At 40.7% G+C, this 17,915-nt stretch overlaps 1 protein-coding gene and 1 long non-coding RNA gene across 8 annotated transcripts in view; one reads left to right on the top strand and one right to left on the bottom strand.

Moving 5' to 3' along the window:
• CCDC85A (coiled-coil domain containing 85A) overlaps nucleotides 1-17,915 on the bottom strand; it is a 201,076-nt gene that overhangs the window by 69,666 nt on the left and 113,495 nt on the right. The gene's annotated exons all lie outside the window — the stretch shown is intronic.
• Nucleotides 8,139-11,678, top strand: LOC122496868. Its single transcript, XR_006300973.1, has 2 exons — nucleotides 8,139-9,166; nucleotides 11,336-11,678. It is a non-coding gene; the product is annotated as an uncharacterized LOC122496868 (long non-coding RNA).

Raw genomic sequence — 17,915 nt, 5'->3', positions numbered from 1 at the left:
CTTTGGAAGCTAGGGAACCCGCCTTTCCATTCCACCCTCGAAAGGAAGTTCTGGTTTCTACAGAAGACTCCCCACATTCTTCCCAAAGGTGCATCATTCTTTCCCTCCCTGAAATAGCCTGTAAATTACAAGGCTGGATTCCATCTTAAGTCTGTAGGACTCCAAAGCCATACAGAAAGATCCAGAAGCTGGCTTTGGAGTACAGTATGCATGCATACAGATTAAATGAGACAGTGCCTGGGGCGCCTGGGTGGCGCAGTCTTAAGCGTCCGACTTCAGCCAGGTCACGATCTCGCGGTACGTGAGTTCGAGCCCCACGTCAGGCTCTGGGCTGATGGCTCGGAGCCTGGAGCCTGTTTCCGATTCTGTGTCTCCCTCTCTCTCTCTGTTCCTCCCCCGTTCATGCTCTGTCTCTCTCTGTCCCAAAAATAAAATAAACGTTGAAAAAAAAATTTTTTTTAATAAATGAGACAGTGCCTGATGTATATCTGCCAAAAGACTCGGCTCAGTCAACATCCAATAAATACATACAAGTTCTGTTTCCTCTTACTCACAAATCAATGCCATTCAGGCTGAAGCCCCTACTTTGCTTGCAGTAAATGTTAGTATCGACAAAGAGAGAACCTTACAAGTAACATAGTGGGCATTATTAAGTTCACTTTTCCAGTTGAGGGAAACTGAAGCTCAGAGAAATTTAATCTCTCCATCCCACATCAGTATTCACACAGCTAGAAGGAAGCACAGCCAGGATTTGAATCTAGGTCCTTCTGAGTCCAAAAGAAAGCTCAGTCTTGCTAAATCCCATCTTAGGTAGATCTTCACAGCTTCACGGTGCGCTAAGGAAAACCCACTCCCTAAAATGACATTGGTTGAATCCAAAACCCTTGGATAAATCTATTGATGAGAGTTCCCTCAACACTGCCCTCCATTTGAGTCCAAAAGTAGAGGTAGGGGAGTAAGGGGGAGTTCTCTCTACAGAGGTAGAGACAGCTTAAACTATGGGCTTCAGAAGAGGAACATTTTGATGAATGTAAATCTCTCTCTTGTGGAAGTAGGTGAGATGTCCTTCAGTAAGTGAATGAATAAACAATCAGTGGCACATCCAGACAATGAAATAATACTCAATGCTAAAAACAAAATGAATTATCGAGCCATGAAAAGACATGGAGGAATCTTAAATGCATATTGTTAAGTTAAAGAGGCCAATCTGAAAAGGCTACATACTGTAGAAGTCCTACTATAGGACATTCTGGATAAGGCAAAACAATAAAGGCAGTAATAAGATCAGTGGTTTCCAGGAGGGGGGTGGAATGATCAAGAGTCAGAGCACAGGATTTTTAGGACAGTGAAAATAACCCATATGACATCATAAAGATGGGTATCTGTCATTATACTTTTGTCCAAACCCACAGAATCTACTATACCAAGAATGGACCTAAAGTAAGCTATGGACTTTGGTGATTATGCTGTGTCCATGTGGGTTCATCATTTGTAAACAATGTACCACTCTGGTGAGGGGTATTTATAATGAGGGAAGCTATGCATGTGCTGGGGCGAGAGTTAAATGGGAAAACTCTATACCTTCCTCTCCATTTTGCTGTATTTTTAAAGCATCTTTAAAAAAATAATGTCTTAAAAAAAAGTCTTGCTGAAAATAAAAAATGTCTGAAAATGGTGAACTACATTGGCTTCTCATGACTAGTTCAGGGAAATGTCAAGATGTACCCAAGATGGTCTGGCCTGTGCTCAAACTGCCAGGTCAAACATCCTCCTTAAATATTTAGTCATGCTACAAGAATACAAACAGGATGATCTTGGAGTGAATGAACTTTAGGATGGGAATGACTCATATAAAATGTACTTCCTAAAGACACTGAACTGTTTGCTGTTGACAATGATGTCATCACGGCTGTGTCCAGAAAGGCCTTTCTTTCCTGCACTGTTACAATCCAGCTTACCTCAGTTGTCTATAGCCACTGCTGAAAGCACTCAAGAACTCAGTTCTCCGTATGAATCCTGTCCACCTGTCTGTATAGAACAGATGTATTTGGAAAAGATTTGCCTATGTAAATCAAAGTTTCTATATGTCAAATCATTTTATAACAGGCTTGCTTTAGTCTTATGTATTATATCTTCCTCAGCAATGCCAGAAGCAGATAGGAACATCGTGGTATCGAAAGAAGTAGAACTAAGTATCAACCACTACAGGCTTTTCCATCAACTCTGCCCCCTGCAGGCCAATGCTGGAATACCCATTGGCTCTGTGTGCAACCTAAGCTATCACTGGATCCACCATCTTGCCTCCCTAAGGTAGACAGTCTAGTGTGTGAACAAGGTATAGGCTTTGAAGCCATGGAGACATTGGTTCTATTCCTGATGCTGTTGACTATTAGGAACACTACTTTGGGCAGTCTTTAGTTGCCTTCAGGTTCCTCATCTGCAAAATGAAGATATCAATAGCTTGTAGAATTACAGTCAGAATAAGAAATGAATAACTGGCACAAAATAAACAAATCAATGGCATGTCAATTATTATTACTTTTATATGAAGACCTTGGTAAAGAAGGACAAATTCAGTTTTCATACATGTCAGTCAGTATAAGAAAAGGGGCCATTTATTCAATAAATACTAGTTCATTAAATTTCTATGCTACCTCTCATCATTGATTTAGGAACTAGGGTTACTCCTGTGAATTAGGCCTCCATGGAGCTTAACTCCAGGAGAAAACTGATCTGACTGCACTTTACTTGAACCCAGTTTTTGTTGTTGTTGTTGCTTTCAAATATAGATAATTTCTGCACTATGGAGTTAATACATTTCATCATGGTAAAGTTCATCATGTATCATTTTTCTTGCTTTGCACACTTACAAGTAGGCAATCCTTTTAACTGGGAAAATTATAACAGGTAATAACATTAAGAAAAATGAGTTAAACATTTATTATGATATAGTATTTATTTATACAGACTCCAGTTTTGGGGCACGGGGTGGCTCAGTCAGTTGACCATCTGACTTTAGCTCAGGTCATGATCTCACAGTTCACAAGTTCCAGACCCACACTGGGCTCCGTGCTCATGGCTCAGAACCTGGAGCCTGCTTTGGATTTTGTCTCCCTCTCTCTCTGCCCCTACCCTGCTCATGCTCTATCCCTCTCTCTCTCTGTCTCTCAAACATTTTAAAAAATTAAAATGATAACAAAAAAGACTCCAATTTCTTCTACAAAGTGCTAGAAGTAAATTATAAAGATAATCCCCTAGATTTCTTCAGTTTAGGCTACAGCTGAACTATTTTTGTTTAAATGCTTAACTTTATCTCCAGCTTAAAAATCTAAATTATTAAAAGAATTGCATACATTTTGAATCTAGCAAAACCACTCCTGAATTTTCCATTAACCTGAGCTAGGCAAAATGCCTCCCTAACATAAGAACAGTTAGGAAAGGAAAAATACAACCTTCTTTGGGCAATAATCTCATTAAGTCTCACAGTATCCCACTGTATATGTAACATCTTGTCCAGAAAGACAGGAGTTAAACTTTGCTCACTGCCCTAACCCAGCACTGGGCCTGAGCCTGACACATAGTAGACATTCAATAAATATCTTTGCCTAACCAAGTGGCAAACATGCTTACTTAAAATTTCAGTATCTCTGGCAGATCTCCAGCTAGAAATGTATGGCTCATGCTATGGGTTGAATGTTCATGTTCCCTCAAATCCCTATGGTGAAGCCCTATCCCTCGAAGGGATGGTATCTGGAGGCAGGGCCTTTGAGTGGCAATTACGTCATGAGGGTGGAGCCCTCATGAATGGGATTAGTACCCTTATAAGAAAAAAACATGAGATCATCTCCCTCTCCCTCCATCATGTAAGGATATGCCAACCAGAAAGAGGGCCCTCCCCAAAACACGATCATGTGAGCATGCTCATTCTAGATTTCCAGTCTCCAGAACTGTGAGAAATAGAGGGATGCTGTTAAGCCACCCAGTCTATGATGTTTTGTGAGAGTAGCACAAGCTAAGGCCACGGCAGGGGTGAATAAACATAAAGAAATCCTTTCTAATTCATATCTTTTACTAACTTAAACTTATAGCACCACAATGTTTCTGATTAAACTGGAAGTAGGATTGTATAAGTGGTTGCATAAAGAGTTAAACTTTGAAGATTTCTATGTAACATTTTCTTTTTAATTTTTTTTTAATATTTGTTTATTTTTGAAACAATGCGAGAAACAGAGTGCAAGCAGCGGAGGGGCAGACAGAGGGAGACACAGAATCTGAAGCGGGCTCCAGGCTCTGAGCTGTCAGCCCAGAACCCCACGCGGGGCTAGAACTCGTGAACCGTGAGATCATGACCTGAGCCAAAGTCGGATGCTTAACTGAATGAGCCACTCAGGCGCCCCAAAGATTTCCATATAACATTTTCAACCCAACTGAACAATTGCTGTTTAGGAAGATGTACCTTCTTGTTGTTCTGTAAACCTCACTTACAGTACATGGGAGAGGCTACGGTCTTCCTGTTCACGATCATTGTTGCAACCATAACATTTTGTATAGCTCTGGCACCTGGCAAGCATTTAATACAATTTTTGTGAAGAAAGTGAAAAGAGAAAAAGAGCAAGAGACAAGGAGGAAGTTTCTTTTTGGAAAAACGTTATACTTCAATTGAAAAATGCATCAATCTTCAAATTGTCATTTTTGGTACCTAATGTCATTATCTGGGAAACAAGAGTACTTGATGATTAGATCAGAAATGCTGATTACAGAATCAGAAGTACTCTATGCTGAATTAAATTCAGCAATTAATCAGCCAATGTGCCTGCTTGTAAATATCAATATTGAATTTTAAGCATATAAGCCAGCCAATCAATTAAAACCAACACCATGACTTTGATCAGTGAACGTTGAGATACACCTTGCTGAATTGTGCAGGTAATGAAACTTAAGTCATTGTTGCAGCCTGATAAAAGGTAAAACTGAGGCAAATTAAAATTTTGAAAAGTTTATTTGCGCAAACATCAACCGAAATCAGGCAGCATCAAACCAAAAGTGGTTAGGAGAGCTCCACCAACAGGAACTAGGAGTAAGGTTTTTATAGTGAAGATGTGGAAGCAAAGCAAAGAAGTTATTTGATTGCTTAAGCAGTTGCTTTATTTGGCCAATTCCAGTTGGCTGTTTGTAAACAGCTGTTCATGAGTTTTGCTTTCTTATATTCAGCTGTATTGACTCTGATTTAGGTTTTGGTTCACTTCTGTAACTGACCAAGGCATCAGAGGTACTTGAGTCTAATGGTCTCCTCCTTTAAAAACCTTAACAAGCTTGATCTTACTCACTTTGAGACAGATACTGATATTACAGAATCTTTTGGAGTCATTATCTACTGGCTGTGCCCTTGGTTTTTGAATAAATCTGGAAGTAGAAGTTGTGTACTACAGAGATTATGCTCTCAACTGCAAACACAGAGCAGTATAGTTAGTGTTTAAAAGCACAGCAACCAAGAAACAAGTGTTGGCAAGGGTGTTGAGAAAAAAGAACCCTCGTGCACTGTTGATAGGAATGCAAACTGGTACAGCCACTATGGACAACAGTATGGAGGTTCCTCAAAAAGTTAAAAATAAAAATGCTATATGATCCAATAATTCTACTACTGGCTATCCACCCGAAGAATACAAAAATACCAATTACAATATCATTATGGCATCATTTACAATAGCCATATTATGGAAGCAGCCAAGTGTCCATTGATAGATTGATGAAGAAAGAGGATGTGATGTATACATACAATGGAATATTACTCAGCCATAAAAAGAATGAAATCTTGCCATTTGCAACAACATGGATAGATCTAGGGAGTAGAGTATTAAGTGAAATGTCAGAGAAAGATAAATACCATATGATTTCACCCTTAAGTGGGATTTAAGAAATAAACCAAATGAACAAAGAGAAAAAAGAGGCAAACCAAAAAACAGACTTAACTCTAGAGAACAAATAAGTGATTACCAGAGGAGAGCTGGGGCAAGGGGGTAGGTGAAATAGGTGAAGAAGATTGGAGTACACTTAGTTTGATGAGCACTGAGTAATATTGAATGGCTAATATAGAATCACTATATTGTACACCTGACACTAATTTAACACTGTATGTTAACTATACTGGAATTAAAATTAAAAAGTAAGTACATGAGAGAAGATGTTTTGTTGCAGCCAGTATTGTCAATTCTTTGACAACTCTTTTAACGATATGTGAATTAAACACAGGAATAGAGACTGCCCAAGTTCAAATCCCAACTCCACTACTTACCATCTGTGTGACCTAAGGCAGGTTACTTGACATCTCTGTGCTTCAATAAAATGGGGATAATATCTACTTCACAAACTTGTTGGAAAATCAGTAAGTTAATACCTGTGAAACACTGAAAATACTATCTACTAAATTGTAACTGTTCAGTAAATGTTAGCCATTACTAAAAAACCTATGTATTCATTTCCATTCCTTAAAGTGATAATATGTCAGTAGCATTATGTACTAAATATTCGTGACAACCATTATTATTTTCTTATTTTCTTTTTTAAAAATTTTTTTTAACGTTTATTTATTTTGAGACAGAGAGAGAGCATGAATGGGGGAGGGTCAGAGAGAGGGAGACACAGAATCTGAAACAGGCTCCAGGCTCTGAGCTGTCAGCACAGAGCCCGACGCGGGGCTCGAACTCACCGACCACAAGATCATGACCTGAGCCGGAGTCGGCCACTCAACCGACTGAGCCACCCCGGCGCCCCTCTTTTTTATTTTCTAAATAATCCTGAAGGTAATCTTCCATGGATTGTGAAAACAAACATTTAAAAGCAATTTTAAACATTTTTAAAGGAAGCTTAACTGGGGCGCCAGGGTGGCTCAGTCGGTGAAGTATCCAGCTTTTGATTTCTGCTCAGATCATCATCTCATGGTTCATGAGATTGAACCTTGGGTCGGGCCTTGTGCTGACAGCACGGAGCCTGCTTGGGATTCTCTCTCTCCCTCCCTGTCTGTCCCTCCCTTGTATTCTCTCTCTCTCTCAAAATAAATAAACATTTTTTTTTTAAAAAGCTAAATTGAAGTTAGATATTTTCTTTAAAGTATTTGAGATGTGTTTCTATTTCATAGATTCCTAGATTCTCCCATGGGTAAAACTTAGAGTGAGAATCAGGTGAATTTATTTATTGTTTGTACACTTGCTATTTTAACATTTCTGAGTTTCATTTTCATCACAACGTTATTACGGTCATCCCGACAGTTCTTCCCATAATTTGAATTTCCTATTGTGCTACCAGCACAGATGCAAATAAAATCGCAAGTGTTCTTTCACCTCATAATTAAGTCTATGTGGCCTGGTGAACTCTTGTATAAATGCACCAGTCCTAGAGGAAATCAGCGATGCCACTGCACAAAAGTCAAGCTTGCTTGCATATCCTATTCCTCAGATTTAAAATTCATCTCAGAGCCCATCTCAGTGCCATTGTTTAGTGTTGAGCATGATAGTGTTTCAAAAACATTATGTGTTTGAAAAATCAGTTTTATGCATTCTTCTGAAGTCTAAAAAGCCCCCCAAAAAAGGTGCTATCTTCAATTAAAACTGCAGAATCAAAGGTGACTCTTGCTATCAATGCACTGGTCATGAAATGGGATAGAATTCCCCATAACATGCCTATTTCCTAATGAGAATGCACCTACAACAGCCCAGTTCATAGCAATGCAAGGAACCATCACAACTGCTACTTAATTGAAATAACTTGTGTAACCGATTTCATTTGATGAAAACCACCAGGAGACAGAGATCTAGCATCCATGCTTTCCTCTTTGTGTTCCAATCTTTATCTCTTTCACAGCTTCCCCTGGCTTTACTTGATAGGATGAACTTCCTCAACTCTTAATAATGTCAGTTCCCCAAAATGTCCTTGCAGATTGTTAGCTTCTAAGCAACCTTCATTAGGACTCGTATCAACAAACAGATTGCTTATCCATTAATGATGCCAGAACAGAACAGTGTAAACCATACTTTACACTTACCAAATAATTGCTCTTTGCATTTGACAAAGACAGTTCAAAACTTTTGTGGATAGAATTTTCTTCCATTAGCCCAAAAAAAAAAAAAAAAAAAAAAAAAAAAAAAAAGCTCATGGTGGTTTCTCATCTGCACTATGAACACATCAATCATTCAGAGGGGAAAAATAATAGCTCAGTTCCTGTAAAGACAAACTTGGTATTTTCCCAAATTTTTTGCTTAAAGCCATTACCACCCTTAGAATGCCTTTACTGCTTGCTACCCTTCAAAAAAAGCCCTACTTAATCTTCTGGGGTCAAGGGTCAAATTGAGCTCTTCCCTACTTGTAGAAGTCCTTGCTGACCTTCCTTCTTGTCTTCATGCAACAAATACTGATTAAGCCTGTACTCTATGTCAGGTCTCGAACCAAGAATTGAGGGTGCAACAGAGAGGAAAACAACTGATGCCCTCTGGGTTCCTGTAGTCTCCTACTGTGTCTTTTGAACTATTTTTAGCTTAACCACAAAAATCATGTGCATGCTTTCATCTAAACATTACATTATGATTACTTACTACGTGCCAGGGTGTGGGGGATACAGGGTATAGAGATGATGTAACCTTAGGCCTGAGGCAGTTTACTCTGAGTCTAGCACAGGGAATAGACAAGTAAAGAATTACAATGCGATGAGATGCAAACGTTTCTGTGTTGAGGAGACCAGAGATGACTTCACAGTGGCAGCACACAGACAAAGGTCAAGGGCCCTGTACTGTGATGAGAGAGCAATGGCAGAGACACAAGGGAGCAAAAGCAGTGCCAGGGAAGTGGCAGAGAGGCCAGCAATATGGGCAGAGGCCAGAAGATGAAGAATCCCTGCCTCTCTTTATCAGGTCCTTTGGCCAGGGCAATGGAGAGCCACTGAAGAGTAATAAATGGAAGAAGACTAGACCAGATTGCAGGCTAAGGATACAACAAGTTAAGAAACTAGTGCAATACTTAAGAGGACAGTATAATTCTTTAAGTAGCTGATGAGAAGGAAGAGAAAAATATTTGGAGAACTGAATGATCTGAGGACAGAGTCCACACGAGGGGTGAAGGAGGAAGATACTGAACGTGAGAGATCTGCATTCCCATCTATGCTTTACCTTCCTTGATGGTGAGTGCCAGGTTTCAAACCACCTTTGTATCACTATGCTCATGGACTGCAAGACAGCACATAGAAGCGGGCTTCCATACAGTTAGCCAATTGATTGTTTAAGAAAACAAACCAGCAAAATGTTTAACTGGTTTGAGCTAGATCTGGAGAAAAAAAACAAAAGAACTAAGATACGATGAAATAGAAATGAGGAAAATCAATTTTACTAATAAGATATTGAGTAGTAATATCACTTCCAAATGATTGAAATTTTATTTTAAATGGGGAAGAAATTATTCCCTGGAAAGTTTAAATCTCTTTCCCTATTTTTAGCCCTACAACATGTACATTAAAAAAAAAATGTTGTAAGCTTTTTGGGATCTGTGATTTAGAATCCTATATATGCCCAAAATGCCTCATATGTGGAAATTACTATATATACATACACATATATATGTATATGTATATGTATATATACATATAGTATATGTGTAGATATATAGTATATGTAGATATATAGTATATATATATGTATATATATGTATATATATATATATGTGTATACACACACAGTATATGAAAAGAAACATTTCTTTGACAGTGCAATTATCAGAAAAAGATTCAATCAAAAATCTCTAAGCCCACTAAAAATCACCCACTTTGCAATCATCAGCCTGTCCTATGAGTTAGATACTACAATCAGCCTCTCAGAAGACAGACCATACACTTCAGAGTCACACAAGAGAATGAAGGCCCAGTGAGAGTTCACATTAGTAATATTTTATTACATCCTAGACAGCCCTAAACAAACTTCTTGGTTTTTCTTCACCTTCCCTGAGCCCTGTGCTATCTTCTGTGTTACTTATCACTTCTGGACTTCTGTTTATCTCCAAAATGAGGACAGAAATAGTTCTTACTTCATAAGGTTAATATAAGGATTAAATAAGTCAATATGTATAAGGTGATTAAAAAACAGTTTAAGTGTTCAATACTTCCTATAATTATTATTATTTTTTTGATGGACCTAATCCTATGACAAAAGTCCAAAGAATGTTGAAGCTCTGAATTTTGTGAGAAATCTCTGACTGGGAACCCAATTGCCATTGTTTCTAGCAGTCTACAGGCTTTCCACTTGTGTCAAGGACAGAATATTCCTGGAGTTCCAGGATAGAAATCAGCAGGTCCACCCAAAGGAGGCATGGAGTGTGAAGAGGAAAAGCCCTGGCCTAGGAATCTGGAAGCCTGGCCTGACTCCTCCCATCTTAGCTATGCTTGACAGGGAGCACATGGCCGAACTTCTCCCCAGCTGGGGTTCTCAGCTCAAATGCTCTAACAAAGCCTGTTTGTTTCACTTACCTCACAGGGTTCATAGGAGCATCAAATGAGAGGAAAAGGATGGAAATGCAATTTACTAAAATTCTGTTCTTAGTTCTCAGAACTGGGCTGGCTACAGAGAATGGGGAAGAGGAGGGCTTAGGGGAGCTGACCTAACAGACACGGATAAACCTGATGCACATGCACACTGTGAATCTCACACATATTTGTAAAAACGAGCTTTATGGCCAAATTATGGTATTACTCTAAGCTTAGGTTTACACCAGAGAACAGTAGAAACAAAGATATCTTTGTATTGGAAAGATGGTATCTAAATACCTTAATCTCTGTCCAGATCTCTCTGTACTAAGCAAATGTACAAAACCAAATGTATTTCTCCCAGACTATTTTCCTCCTGTGATCAAGTGGTTAGTTTCTCTGGCCCAAACTTCCGGAGGCCACACCTTTTTTATTTTCTGACAGGTGGGAAAGAGGAAGGAAATCTCTATGGGCCGAAGTATCATGTGTTACTTACTCTCAGTGGTTTACAACCCTGTCTCCTTCTGGCCTACCACCTCAACAGCAGTCAATTTCTCTTGGTAGCCCCTCCTTATATGTTGCCTCATCTTATCTATCCAAGTATCTTCTTCTCCTGCCCTAGGTGAAGCAAAGCCTTCATTCTGAAGGAGATCTATTTACTTTCTTTTAGATTCTACCTTTCGTGTGAGTCCTTCTTTATGCATAAAAGAGCCATTTTGTGTTTCAGCACCTAGAAAAATTCAGATTCCACACTGTCTGTAAAGTTTCTCAACACCTCGACCACCATCTCCAATGACCTTTCCCTTTCTCACTTCCTATTCACCTGGGGCTTGTTAGGATGTCCTCGGAACCACAGTAGAGGGGACGGCCATCTTGCCAGTGCAACCCAAAAGCCCCGAGTAGCGTGCCAGAAGGAATTGGAGGTCAACCAATCACCTAGCAACAGCACGACCTGACGCAAAAAGGCCCACCTGGACCTAAACCCGGAACCCTTGCAGTTTAAAAACCCCACCCCACCACACCTGGGGGCGACTTCCTTGACTCTCCTCCTCTCTCTCTCTCTCTCTCTCTCTCTCTCTCTCTCTCTCTCTCTCTCTCTCCCTCTCCCTCTCTTCCCCCTGAGTCACGGAACCTCACCCAAGACCTTAGTTCCCAAATAAAGCCTTTGACTGCTAAAATTTTTTAGCCTCTGACTCCTATCTTTACCTGCCTTACGCCTGACCCTAACATTTGGTGCCAAAACCCGGGGAGAGGTAGTAGCTCGCTTCCCTTGGCTGAGCTTCCTCCTCGCCAAGCCAGACGCCAACCACCCCACTCCCAAGCGCCTACAGAAGCCGGTAGTAGGACAGACCCCTCCTTCCCTCCTCCAACTACGGCTGATACCCATGAGAGACTTCTCGCAAGTCAGTCTCCTTTCCTCCCCACGCCGCAAGGCCCACACGCCAATAGGCCCCTTATTGCAGCGCGAGGGACGCCTCGCCCTGCCAGCCAATGGGGAGTAACGAGTCTAAACCGCCTCGATCTCTTACCACCCCCCCCCCCCCCCCAATGTCTGTTAAAAAACTTCCAGCTCCTGGGCTTACAAGGCGAACTTTGTCATAGCCGACTCATCCGCCTTTGCACTGTAGTCTGGCCTCAGTACAAATTAGATAATGATTCTCAATGGCCACCCGAGGAGTCTTTTCAATACCAAATCTTAACCGATCTGGACAATTTCTGCCATCGCCGGGGCAAATGGGGAGAAATACCCTACGTCATGGCCTTTTGGGACCTCAGGTCTCGCCCCAACCTATGTTCCTCCTGCCCCTCTGCACGCATGCTTCTTGCCCGCCCACAACCTTGCCTTACGCCTGACCCTAACAATGTTAATCACCTATTGTCCACAAAACGATTATTTAGCCAGATACCTATCCCCTGTGTATCAGAATCATGGGTGGCAGGAATGGATGGAGATTCCCAGACTCTAGTCTTAAGAAATTCTGATGTGGGAAGATGTGGCCAAAGAAAGTATTTTAACCAGCACTCTAGGTGATTCTGTCTCAAGTAGGAGGACAGTCATGCTCCGAGAAAGTGTGCTGCCACAAGTTCATCCTTAAACAGAACTTTGCACTCTCACGTGTGCACACACACTCAAACACATTCAACACACCTACATAGCACATTTAGTGACCACTCAGTAATTTGATTTGCCTCTGAAAGATTTCATGCAAGTATTATTTTGAGTGGAAAATATTTCTAGTGTAGAACTTTTTATTATTTCAGTAAAAGCAGCATCCAAAGTCTATAGGTTCCTGATTCAGGGCAGGTAGGACTGGCTATTGTCCTTTCTAATCTGCAAGGCAGCTGGAGCCTCATCTTCTGGGTCAGACAGACGGTAACTGACCACCCTCCGTTGCTAGGATTTTTTTTTCTCCTGTTCACGCTGCTCATCCAACCATCAGCCAAATTGCCAGGAAATTTGTTTCCAGTGGCAAAGCTAGAAAACAAAAGACGTCTTTGCGCTCCAGAAAAGAGTGCAGCCTTGGGATACCAAGCAGAGATTATGAATTTTAATTCTCCACTGCAGCTCAGGCGCTCTCAGGCAAGAACATTAGAAAAGGCTAATCAAGGAAGAAATCAGCAGGGGGCATGTGTGCCGTGGATCACTGATAGCACTCTAAACTTAGCACTGCCAAGGCTAATAGCCTCCTTATATCCTCTCCTCCCATTAAAGATGCCCTGAAAATAAGATACCAAAGACTACTGCTGCAGTTATCACAGTTAGCAAATTGGCAGGTGATATTCGCTAAGTGCACTAGGCCAAGAGTTGAGGATTTCCTGTGTACCCTTTACTCTTTCAAACTGAGTGCAGTTCTAAGAGGAGTAAGAGCAGAGGTACAAGCATAAATAATGCATGAGAACTATAGGTGTGGCAAGCTTTATTCTGACCCTCCACGCTAATGCATGCCTAAGCCTGGTGTTTGCTACAATGTGACTGGATTTGCTACTCTGTGCTTCCAAAAAGGTTAATGAGAATGCCAGAATTGAGAAAGAATCTGAACCTGTGATCCAGTCCTTAGCCTCTCCCCAGCTGTTCTGGACACACTCCGTTACAGACCCTCCCAGGTTGCTCTTAGCCAGACCTTTGAAATTTGGCTAGTTAATAAAATCACAGCATTTCAAAATCCAAAAAAAAAAGTAAATAGAACTTATTGTATGTGTTTAAACACTCTGCTAGTAAGATCCCAAATGTCCAACCTTGCAAAGCTTTGTTCCCAGTTAAATTAGTAGCCTCTCCTGTTCTCCAACTGTCCTCAAATCTAGGGTAGTGATGTCACCATAGACCATTCAAATGATCTCTGGACTCAAGTTGTTTCAGAAAGAGTTGAAGAAAATCTCAAACTGGAAAAGGGATGGTAGCCTTAAAACATTTTCCACCAACTCTTCACATCCTCAGAGAATACACGATATCATATATATTGAATCCATTTTCCTTAAGATTTCTGAATTAAGGAAGATTCAGCTGAGCTCCAAAACAGAATTCAATCTAAATACTGAAAACGGTGCTCCTGGGTGGCTCAGTCGTTAAGCATCAACTTTGGCTCAGGTCATGATCTTGCGGTTTACAAGTTCAAGCCCCACGTGGGGCTCTGTGCTGACAGCTCAGAGCCTGGAGTCTGCTTCAGATTCTGTGTCTTCCTCTCTCTCTGCCCTTTCCCCACTCATTCTCTCTCTCTCTCTCTCTCTCTCTCTCTCTCAAAAATAAATTAAACATTTAAAGAATACTTACTGAAAGTATTAATATTCTCCTTTAACTAAATGCGGACCAAAAATCACTTTTTCTCCATAATGCAGCCTATCATGTGCTTGAAATGACAGCTCTCATGCATTTAGGTTTCTTTTAGATCTGAAATTCCATGAGGCCCCCCAGGCCAGGGGGGTGTCTTTCTAGAACTTATTCACACACAAGAACCCTCACTTCTGCAATTACCTCTGTATGTAACTCAGAGCATTGGGTATCAGTTTGGTGCAACTCAGTCAGCTTCAAATTACCAGAAAATATCTCCTTAGAACAAGATGCAATTCAGCTACTGCATCCATAAACAAGGAATCATCTTTTCTCAACATAACATCAACCTCAGGAAGGTTCCATGGTTATGCAAGATGGTTCTGGTACCCGGGGCATGACCTTGTAAATCTCTTCTGCAGTCTGTGTGCAATGCCACAGCTGGAGAATCACAGCTCAAACCTTTCCTAGAGAGGAGTATGGGGTTGACAGTACATCACAAAGTCTCAAATATGGAACAGGCTGGCAGGTATTACCATTTCACAGCCCCCCCCCCTTTTTTATTACACAGCCCTAAACACTTCCAGTGGTTGGTGCCATGCTCCAGCTAACCATCTGCCGAGTGCATCCCAATTTGGCCAAGTGGCTGACGCTTAAAGTAGCTCAGGATCCAGTTTTGAGCACCATCACCCAAGGCCACCAAATTATCTCAAGCAGCAAGCTCTGACACTCACCTGGATTTAGTGAACACAGATTTTTCTAGCCAGTTTCTGCTATTGAAATGGACTGAGTATAGGCCATACCCTCGTCCTTTGGGACGTCACTGCCTAACACAAAAAGCCTACCCATCAGGGGCCACTTTCCATGGCCCTCCACTGTGATTCCACTCTAAATATATCATCATTCAGTCAATGAACTCTTGTTTGTTAAGTAGCTACATCACAAATGCCCCAACTCTTGGCCCCAAAACTTGAACAACTTGAATACATGCTTTGGAGACAAAAACATACCTACGTCATACAGAGGTCACAAATGGGAAACAGGCTAATACAAAGGCTGGTGTCCACAAGACCTAAGAGAAGAACATGGTTTTCTAAGCACAGAGACAGAAGAGAAGCATTGCCTGTCTGTTGTCCTGAGTAAGTTTCTCCAACGCATCCACACTCCACTTAACATGCAGGTAAGAATCCAGTTCAATGAAGCAACCTCGTCTGGCGGGCTCCTCACTTCCCTTGATCATTTTAGTACCACTGTGGGAAGCATTTGTAATGCGCTTCCAGACCCAGGCCCCCACCTCTCAACAAATAAGTATTTCCTCCGTAAATCCCAGAGAGAGTGCACTCTAGGAAAAGCAGTGCTTGCAAAACATCTGTTCATTTTTCAGAATTCAGAATGAAGTGACTAACCCCTGATATACAATAAAAATGATTAAATGCAAACACTACTGAGACTCTGTAATAAATATTTTATGTATTAATATGTTTTCAAAAGTCTTATTTCATTTTTACTACTTTTCTGTACGGCATTATTCTATTTTAGAATATGCAATGAAATGATCTTCCATGAAAAAAAAAAGTAGGCATTTCTGTCCCATTTTAGATAAGCAAATGGATAATTATTGTGCTATTAATTTGTTATGTAAATTGTTTAAATTGCTAACTCTTTCCTCTTTCCATTATTAGATAGCATTCATTCCTTCCCAAGGAAAATGGAAAATTCTCTTCCAAAGTAAACTGTTTCCTCACTCATCCCCAAGATATACAATCCAAGTACTCTTAGGATTATTTTACAAAAGCAGCCATAAGCTTTAATAAAAGCATTCAGTATAGTGACTGCTTAATGTTCATTCAAAGTAAAAATCACCTAATATCCCTTCCCTAATCCAGAACCGCCCTCTTGCTTTAGGAACAAGCACCGGGTGGAGACTACCTGAATGCCTCCATATAATAACATCCAGTGCCTGGCGATCTTGAACTGCCTTCTCCTTCAACAGGCTTAGGTATGTTTCAGTATCTCTTTTTCTCATTTACATTTGCTGTTTATGGAAAAAGGGAAGCAGAAAACTACTGCATTCCAGAGAGTTCTCAGTAGGTAGGTTATAGTTTCATAACATCCTGGCACAGTTCAGCAAAAATAAATCTTTTTCTAAACTATTAATGACTCCTCCGGATAAACCTTTTACACAGGTGCTGTTATGGTAGCCAAGGTGGCACACCTGGTTGTCAGACACGTGTTTAGAAGTTTCAAGTAAGTGGGAAATATTGAGGAGGAGAATAAAGAGAGGCAATGAAAACAATACCCATGAGATCCTGACGGTGTGCTAAAAGTTCCTGATGTTATTTTCACATAGAGGAAAGGAAAATTGCTGCTTGTAGGTTACACATTTTAGAAATTGACTTCTTTTTCATTTTTCAGGCTGCCTGCCTCCCCTTCCTTATCGATAAGAAAGATGTCAACACTTTACAGACTTAATTAGAAAGTAGTAGAATACACCGTCAGATTTGCAGAATCCTGACACAGAAATCCACAGCACCTGGGCAGTGACACTGGCAGCTTTGCACCCCACCCTCTACCAGGCCTTTGTCTGAATCTAAAAGCTAGTATGGTGTGGGACTAAGAGATTCCCCCACGCACCTCCTTCTTATTCTATCCCTCAAAGAGTCCCCTGCCATTACATAATGATGCGAAAGCTCATGGGAACAAGTTACTACACAGACACCATCTTCTTCATTTGGACAGAAATGATTTGGAACAAGAGTGAGGGGCAGCAGAATTCCTCACTCCCAGAGAGAGGGCTCACTTCTCTTTATTGGAGCCAGGTACTTGGCAAACACACAGATCACCAGCTCAGTGAGGGCCCTTAGGGTGGACTCCAGCAGCTTCCTTTAGAAAGAGGTCAACTTCCTTGCCTTTAACCACATGGAGGCGGAGTTTCTTCACCACAGAGAGTGCAAAGCTTCAGCGCGCTATTCATCAGTTATGCTTATGTTACTGCCCATGAGTAAGAGCTGGCACTTTGTAAAGAAACCAACCCATCTTGGAAAATCACAGTTTAACAAACACAAAGGGAACCCTTGGTTTTAGGTCTCATTACATGAAAGGGAAAACAGTTCAGAATAAAGATCAGAAGTAAATCTTAAAAATAAGTATAAGAGAAAAGCTAATTTAATAATTGTGCTTATCAACTGACTTTTTTAGAGGCTATGAGGTTTTTTTGTTTTTTGTTTGCTTGTTTGTTTGGGGGCAGTGGCATTTAGGGAGGTATCTGTTTCATTCAACAACCACCAAAAGAAAAAAAGAGAAAACCGATAAATTTTTAAAAGCGTGGGTAGGAAAAACAAACTTAGCAACTAATATCTGACACACTCCTTCAGCAGTCTGGACACCATAAATATGATGTTTTGAATCCTACAGTCACAACAGATAATGCACATGATTCAATGACTCAGGTTCCTGCTCTGCTGTGTTTAGTCCTCATGACTGCCAAATTCCTGTAATTATCACTTCCCCAAACCCCACCAACCCCTCCTGGGTATTCCAGTACCTAGCAATTGGAGGTACTGCCTTAGGAACCACCATGTATTTCCTCACAGCTCAAACTCTCTTTGAAACAAGTCTTATGTTGGACTTAGGGTCTTAACTGTGGGGTTT

The sequence above is a fragment of the Prionailurus bengalensis genome, chromosome A3 (assembly GCF_016509475.1).
Source record: "Prionailurus bengalensis isolate Pbe53 chromosome A3, Fcat_Pben_1.1_paternal_pri, whole genome shotgun sequence".
NCBI classification, from domain to species: domain Eukaryota; kingdom Metazoa; phylum Chordata; class Mammalia; order Carnivora; family Felidae; genus Prionailurus; species Prionailurus bengalensis.
Note: the sequence above shows the minus strand (reverse complement) of the source record. Positions and strands in the feature narration are given on the sequence as shown.